This window comes from Mustela nigripes, unplaced genomic scaffold (assembly GCF_022355385.1).
Source record: "Mustela nigripes isolate SB6536 unplaced genomic scaffold, MUSNIG.SB6536 HiC_scaffold_862, whole genome shotgun sequence".
Classification (NCBI taxonomy): domain Eukaryota; kingdom Metazoa; phylum Chordata; class Mammalia; order Carnivora; family Mustelidae; genus Mustela; species Mustela nigripes.
Window position 1 is genome coordinate 1,005 of NW_026740269.1, and position 8,462 is coordinate 9,466.

Below are 8,462 nucleotides of genomic sequence, written 5' to 3' on the forward strand. Positions count from 1 at the left end.
CCACTGAGCCACCCAGGCGCCCCTAACATTGGATTTTTGATAGGAATTGAATTTACAGATGGTTTTCAGTAGTATGAACATTTTAACAATGTTAATTCTTACCATTCATAAATATGGGCTACCTTTCTATTTGTGTCTCCTTCAATTTCTTTATCAATGTCATAGTTTATGGGGTACAGATCTTTCATCTTAGTTAAATATTTTCCTAAGTATTTTATTATTTTTGATGCTATTGTGAATTAGATTGTTTTCTTTATTTTTTCAGATAGTTGATCATTAGAGTGTTAAATGCTCCTGTCTTGTGCTTACTTTGGCAGCACATATACTAAAATTGGAATGATGCAGAGAAGATTAGCGTGATCACTGAACAAAGATGACATGAAAAACTGGGAAGCATTCCATATTAAACAAAACAAAACAAAACAAAATTCTTGTCTTTTATATATTGATCTTGTATTTGGCGGCTTTACTAAATTTGCTTATTCAAATTTTTTTTTGTGAAGATTTTAGGATTTTTACATGTAAATTAATGTTATCCAAAAAAAGAAAATTTTACTTCTTCCTTTTTTTTTTTTTTTTGGAGTCTTTTATTTCTGTGTGCTCCTTGTTTCTCTGGCTAGGACATCCAGTACTATGTCAAATGAGAGTAGTGAAAGTGGACACACTTGTCTTGTTTCTGATCTTTAAGGGGAAAACTTTCAAACTTTTTTGATTGAGTATGAGATTAGCTCTTGGCTTGCAATACGTGTTTTTTTTATTGGATTTTTTAAATTATTTTTTAAATTTTTTTATAAACATATAATGTGTTTTTATCCCTAGGGGTACAGGTCTGTGAATCACCAGGATTACACATTTCACAGCACTCACCATAGCACATACCCTCCCCAATGTCCATACCCCCACCATCCTCTCCCAACACACCTCCCCCCAACAACCCTCAGTCTGTTTTGTGAGATTCAGTCTTTTATGGTTTATCTCCCTCCCAATCCCATCTTCTGTTATTTTTCTTTTCGTACCCCCCAAACCGCCTATGTTGCATCTCCACTTCATCATATCAGGGAGATCATATGATAGTTGTCTTCTTCAGATTGATTTATTTCGCCAAGCATAATACCCTCTAGTTCTATACACGTCATCACAAAGAGCAGGATTTCATTTCTTTTGATGGCTGCATAGTATTCCATTATACATATATACCACATCTTTTTTATTGATTCATCTGTTGAAGGACATTTAGGTTCTTTTCATAGTTTAACTATTGTGGACATTGCTGCTATAAACATTTGGGTGCATGTGCCCCTTCAGAATGCCACGTTTGTACCTTTAGTGTATATACCCAGTAATACAATCACTGGGTCATAGGGTAGTTCTATTTTCAGCTTTTTGAGGAACCTCCACGCTGTTTTCCAGAGTGGTTGCACCAGCTTGCATTCCCACGTACAGTGTAGGAGGGTTCCCCTTTCTCCACATCCTTGCCAGCATCTGTCATTGACTGACTTGTTCATTTTAGCCATTCTGAAAGGTGTGATGTGGTATCTCATTCTAGTTTTGATTTGTATTTCCCTGATGCTGAGTGATGTGGAACATTTTTTCATGTGTCTGTTGGCCATTTGGATGTATTCTTTGCAGAAATGTCTGTTCATGTCCTCTGCCCATTTCTTCATTGGATTATTTGTTCTTAGCGTGTTGAGTTTGATAAGCTCTTTATAGATTTTAGATACTGGCCCTTTATCTGGTATGTCATTTGCAAATATCTTCTCCCATTCTGACAGTTATCTTTTGGCTTTGTTAACTGTTTCCTTTGCTGTGCAAAAGCTTTTTAATCTGATGAAATCCCAATAGTTCATTTTTGCCCTTGCTTCCCTTGCCTATGGCGATGTTCCTAGGAAGAAGTTGCTGCTGCTGAGGTCAAAGAGGTTGCTACCTGTTCTCTATTCAAGGATTTTGATGGATTCCTTTCTCACATTATTCTTCTTCATCCATTTCCAGTCTATTTTCATGTGTGGTGTAAGGAAGTTGTCCAATTTCATTTTTCTGCATGTGGCTGTTCAATTTTCCCAACACCATTTGTTGAAGAGGCTTTCTCTTTTCCATTGGACATTCCTTCCTGCATTGTTGAAGATTAGTTGACCATAGAGTTGAGGGTGTATTTCTGGGCTCTCTTGATGATGACAACTTTGTAATAGGGCTTGAAGTCTGGAATTGTGATGCCACCAACTTTGGCTTTCTTTTTCAATATTCCTCTGGCTATTTGAGGTATTTTCTGGTTCCATATAAATTTTAGGATTATTTGTCCCATTTCTTTGAAAAAAATGGATGGGATTTTGATAGGGATTGCATTAAATGTGTAGATTGCTTTAGGTAGCATAGACATGTTCACAATATTTGTTCTTCCAATACAGGATCATGGAACATTTTTCTATTTCTTTGTGTCTTCTTCAATTTCTTTCATGAGTACTTTAGAGTTTTCTGAGTATAGATTCTTTGTCTCTTTGGTTAGGTTTATTCCTAGGTATCTTAGGGTTTTGGGTGCAATTGTAAATGGGATTCACTCCTTAATTTCTATTTCTTCTGTCTTGTTGGTATAAAAAAATGCAACCAATTTCTGTGCATTGATTTTATATCCTGACACTTTACAGAATTCCTAGCAGATTCCAAGTTATAGCAGATTTGGAGTGGAGTCCTTTAAGTTTTCCACATACAGTATCATATCATCTGCAAACAGTGATAGTTTGACTTCTCTTTTGCCAATTTGGCAAAATTTGGATGCCTTTAATTTCTTTTTGTTGTCTGATTGCTGAGGCTAGGACTTCTAGTACGATGTTGAATAGCAGTGGTGATAATGGACATCCTTGCCGTTTTCCTGACCTCAGTGGAAAAGTATTCCGTTTTTCTCCATTGAGAATGGTATTTGCAGTGGGTTTTTCATAGATGGCTTTGATAATATTGATAATATGTGCCCTCTATCCCTACACTTTGAAGAGTTTTAATCAGGAAGGGATACTGCACTTTGTCAAATGCTTTTTCAGCATCTATGGAGAGTATCATATGGTTCTTGTTCTTTCTTTTATTAATGTGTTGTATCACATTGATTGATTTGCAGATGTTAAACCAACCTTGTAGCCCTGGAATAAATCCCACTTGGTCATGGTGAATAATCCTTTTAATGTACTGTTGAATCCTATTGGCTAGTATTTTGGTGAGAATTTTCACATATGTGTTCATCAAGGATATTGGTCTGTAATTCTCTTTTCTGATGGGCTCCTTGTCTGGTTTTGGGATCAAGGTGATGCTGGCCTCAGAAAAAAGAGTTTGGAAGTTTTCCTTCCATTTCTATTTTTTTTGCAACAGGAGAATAGGAATTAATTCTTCTTTAAATGTTTGGTAGAATTCCCCTGGGAAGCCATCTGGCCCGGGGCTTTTGTTTGTTTGGAGATTTTTGATGACTGTTCCAATCTCCGTACTGGTGATGGGTCTGTTCAGGTTTTCTATTCTTCCTGGTTCAGTTGTGGTAGTTTATATGTTTCTAGGAATGTATCCATTTCTTCCAGATTGTTGAATTTGTTGGCGTAGAGTTGCTCATAGTATGTTCTTATAATTGTTTGTATTTCTTTGGTGTTGGTTGTGATCTCTCCTCTTTCATTCATGATTTTATTTATTTGGGTCCTTTCTCTCTTCCTTTTGATAAGTCTGGAAAGGAGTTTATCAATCTTATTAATTCTTTCAAAGAACCAGCTCCTAGTTTCGTTGATTTGTTCTATTTTTTGTTGTTGTTGGTTTTTGTTTTTTTTTTTTTTTGTTTGGTTGGTTTTTTTTTTGGTTTCTATTTCATTGATTTCTGCTCTGATCTTTATTATTTTTCTTCTCCTGCTGGGTTTAGGCTTTCTTTGTTGTTCTTTCTCCAACTCCTTTAGGTGTAGGGTTATGTTGTGTATTTGAGTTCTTTCTTGTTTCTTGAGAAAGGCTTGTACAGCTTTATATTTTCCTCTCAGGACTGCCTTTGCTGTATCCCACAGATTTTGAACACTTTTGTTTTCATTATCATTTGTTTCCATGAATTTTTTCAATTCTTCTTTAATTTCCTGGTTGACCAATTCATTTTTTAGAAGGATGCTGTTCAGTCTCCATGTATTTGTGTTCTTTCCAAATTTCCTCTTGTGATTGAGTTCTAGTTTCAGAGCATTGTGGTCTGAGAATATGCAGGAGATGATCCCAATCTTTTGATAATGGTTGAGATCTGATTTATGACCCAGGATGTTGTCTATTCTGGAGAATGTTCCATGTGCACTAGAGAAGAATGTGTATATGTTATTTTGGGATGGAATCTGTTGAATATACCTGTGTTGTCCATCTTGTCCAGTGTGTCATTTAAGGCCTTTTTCCTTGTTGATCTGTTGCTTGGATGATCTGTCCATTTCAATGAGGGGAGTGTTAAATTCCCCTACTATTATTTTATTATTGTCAATGTGTTCCTTTGATTTTGTTATTAATTGGTTTATATAGTTGGCTGCTCCCATGTTAAGGACATAGATATTTAAAATTGTTGGGTCTTCTTGTTGGACAGACCCTTTGAGTATGATATAGTGTCCTTCCTCATCTCTTATTATAGTCTTTGGCTTAAAATCTAATTGATATGATATAAAGATTGCCACCCCAGCTTTCTTCTGATGTCCATTAGCATTGTAAATTGTTTTCTACCCCCTCTCTTTCAATATGGGGGTGTCTTCGGGTCTATGATGAGTTTCTTGGGCAGCATATTGACGGGTTTTGCTTTTTATCCATTCTGATACCCTGTGTCTTTTGACTGGGTCATTTAGGCCATTTACATTCAGGGTAACTATTGAGAGATATGAATTTAGTGGCATTGTATTGCCTATAATGTGACTGTTACTGTATATTGTTTCTGTTCCTTTCTGATCTACTACTTTTAGGCTCTCTCTTTTCAATATTTCCTGGAGATTTGGTTTGGTATTTGCAAATTCTTTCAGCTTTTGTTTGTTCTGGTAGCTTTTTAATCTCTCCTATTTTCAATGATAACCTAGCTGGATATAGTATTGTTGGCTGCATGTTTTTCTCACTTAACACTCTGAATATATCATGCCAGTTCTTTCTGGCCTGCCAAGTCTCTGTGGATAAGTCTGCTGCCAATCAAATGTTTTTACTGTAGTACAATACAGCCTTCTTCTCCCAGGCTGATTTCAGGAATTTCTCTTTGTCGTTAACAGTTGTAAATTTTACTATCAGGTTACGGGGTGTGGACCTACTTTTATTGATTTGGAGGGTCATTCTTTGCATCTCCTGGATTTTGATGTTTGTTCCCTTTGCCATATTAGGGAAATTCTCTACAAAAATTATCTCCAATATACCTTCTGCTCCCCCTCTCTCTTTCTTCTTCTTCTGGGATCCCAATTATTCTAATGTTGTGTCGTCTTATGGTTTCACTTATCTCTCAAATTCTCTCCTCGTGGTCCAGTATTTGTTTGTCTCTCTTTTGCTTAGCTTCTTTATTCTCCATCATTTGGTCTTCTATATCACTAATTCTTTTGCCTCATTTATTCTAGCAGTAAGAACTTCCATTTTTTATTGTACCTCATTAATAGCTCTTGATTTCAACTTGGTTAGATTTTAGTTCTTTTGTTTCTCCAGAAAGGGCTTTTATCTCTCTGGAGAGGGTTTCACTAATATCTTCCATGCCTTTTTCAAGCCCAGCTAGAACCTTGAGAGTTGTCATTCTGAACTCTAGTTCTGTTATATTACCAATGTTTGTTTTGATTATGTCCCTAGCCTTTGGTACTGCCTCTTGTTCTTTTTCTTGTGGTGAGTTTTTCCACCTTGTCATTTTGAGCAGATAAGAATATATAAAGGAGCATATAAAATGCTAAAAGGGTGGTAAAGACCTCAGGAAAATGTGCTTTAACCAAATCAGAAGAGACCCCAAGTTGTGGGAGAACGAAAGGGGATAAAAAAAAAGTTCAAGGGGGGAAAAAAAGGTTTAAAAAAAGAAAACAAGGAAAAAAATATTAAAAAAGAAAAAAATATATATATACTAGACTTGTGATTAGAACAGGGTCACTCACTTAATTTTGGTAGTATTTTGGTCTCTTAGAAGAAACTACCTCCCAAGATTTTAAAGGATGAAAAACATATAAGGGTAGGCACAATGAAGGGGTGGAATAAACCTATAAAAATGAGGGAAAAAAATTTAATTTCTAAAAAATAAGTTGATAGAGCAATTTGGTTGGGACAATAAAGAAAAATAAACTGGAGAGAATTTGCTCAGGCTGGACACTAGAACAATCTTGCAGCTAGATTTAGGGTATATTTTGATCTATTAGGAGAAGTTATACCCCAAATTTTTTAGAAGAAAAAACATTATGTGTGAAAAAATATATAGTTAGATACAATGGAGGATAAAATATGACTATAATAATGAAGGTTCAAAATAGATTATTATTTTTGTAAGGTATTTTAAAAATAAACTAGTTTAAAAAATCATTAAAAGAGGAAAGGGTAAAATTTAAATAAATTAGCAGAAGAAAAAAGAAAAAAATATAACTGCAAGACTAAAGAATCATTGGGAGAAAGCCATGAATTCCTTGTTTTGCTTCCTCCTCCTCTGGAATTCCACTGTTCTCCTTAGTAATGAAGTTGATCTTGGCTGGGTTTCTTGTTGGTCTTCTGGGGAAGGGGTCTGTTTTACTGATTCTCAAGTGTCTTTGCCCAAGATGGATTTGTCCTGCCCTTACCAGAACTCCTCAGTGCACCCTCAGAGAAAAGTGCTTAATCAATGCCATCTTCCCTGCCTCTGGCCATGCTTGGAGAAAAGCGCTCTGTCACTCGCACTTGGAAAAAAGTCCTTGGTCATTCTCATCTCCCTGGCCTCTGGCCATGCTTGGAGAAAAGAGCTCAATTACTCCCGTCTCCCTGGCCCTTGGCCGTGCTCCAAGCTCACCCTGCCTATGCCTGTTCAAAGTAACCGTGGGTTGAGAGCTCACTCCTCAGCTTTGTCTCTGTAGCCGGCTTCCCCACTCTAATACCTGTGAGTTCTGTGGCACTCAGATACCCCTGGTCCTTCTGTTACCCTGAGGGACCTGGGGCTATCCTGACCCCACTTGGGCTTCACTCTGGTTTAGCTGCTGGGGTGATATCTCTCAGTGGATCAAACTTTTAAAAAGTCCTGATTTTGTGCTCCGTTGCTCCACAGCTTGCCGGGAGCTGGCCCCTCCCCCAGCAGTCTACCTTCCCGTTCTTTGGGTTCACTTTTCCGCCGGTTCTACCTTTCAGAAAGTGATCAATTTTCTGTTTCTAGAATTGTTGCTCTCCTTCTCCTTGATCTCCCATTGGATTTGAAGGTGTTTGCAATGGTTAGATAAGCTATCTAGCTGATCTCCTGCTACCTGATGTCGTCTCAGCCTGCTACTTCTCCGCCATCTTGAATCCTTCCACGGAATATGTGGTTTTTATTATGTTGATGTGTATTCTTTCTGTACCCAGTTTGGTGAGTATTTTTATTATGAAAGCGTGTTGAATTTTGTCAAATGCCTTTTCTGCATATATTGAGGTGATCATATGAGTCTTTATTGATCATTCTATTAATATAATGCATCACATTTACTGATATGTGCTGGTGAATTCAGTTTTGTAGCATTTTGTAGAGAATTTTTACATTTTTATTTATCAGGGATATTATCCAGTAGTTCTTTTTGTTACTGCTTTGTTTTTTTGTTTGTTTGTTTGTTTTTGTTTTGTTTTTTTGTAGTGCTCCTGTCTGGTTTTGATATCAAGATAATGCTGGCTTTGTAAAATGTGCCTCGGAGTATTTCAACCTCTTCAACTTTTTGGGAAGGGTTTTAAAAGTATTTGTATTATTTCTCCTTAAAATGTTTGGTAGAATTCACTGTGGAAATCATCTGATTCTGGACTTTTATTTGTTCGAAGGTTTTTATTACAGATTCAATCTCCTTACCCCTTATTGGTCTGTTCACATTTTTTATGTCCTTATGATTCAGTCTTGATAGGTTGTACGTGCCTAGGAATTTGTCCATTTCCTCTAGGCTTTTGATTCGCTGGCATTTAACTGTCTTTTTTCCTTTATATTTCTGTGGTATCTGTGATAATGTCTCCTTTTTCATTTCTGATTTTATTGAGTCTTCTCTCTTTTTTCTGTTAGTCTAGCTGTCTTTTTTTATTTACCATTACCAAGTCTAATTTTATTTACCATTTAAAAAACTCTTTCTAGTTTTTTAATTCTATATTTCATTTATTTCTGCCCTAATTTTTATTTTTTTCCTTCCTTTTGCTACTTTTAATTTTACTTTGTTCATTCTGTACTTTTTTTGAGCTGTTATATTAAGTTCTTCATTTGAAATCTTTTTTTATATATACATTTATAGCTATAAAATTTCCTTTTATAACTGCTTTGCTGCTTCTCATAATTTTTTGGTATATATTTTTTTTATTTT

The 8,462-nt window shown here is 36.0% G+C and overlaps 1 non-coding gene across 1 annotated transcript; it reads left to right on the forward strand.

The window, feature by feature from the left end:
- Positions 1-301: 301 nt before the first annotated feature.
- LOC132008749 (U6 spliceosomal RNA) lies at positions 302-408 on the forward strand. The gene has a single exon (XR_009401713.1). It is a non-coding gene; the product is annotated as a U6 spliceosomal RNA (small nuclear RNA).
- Positions 409-8,462: the final 8,054 nt, after the last annotated feature.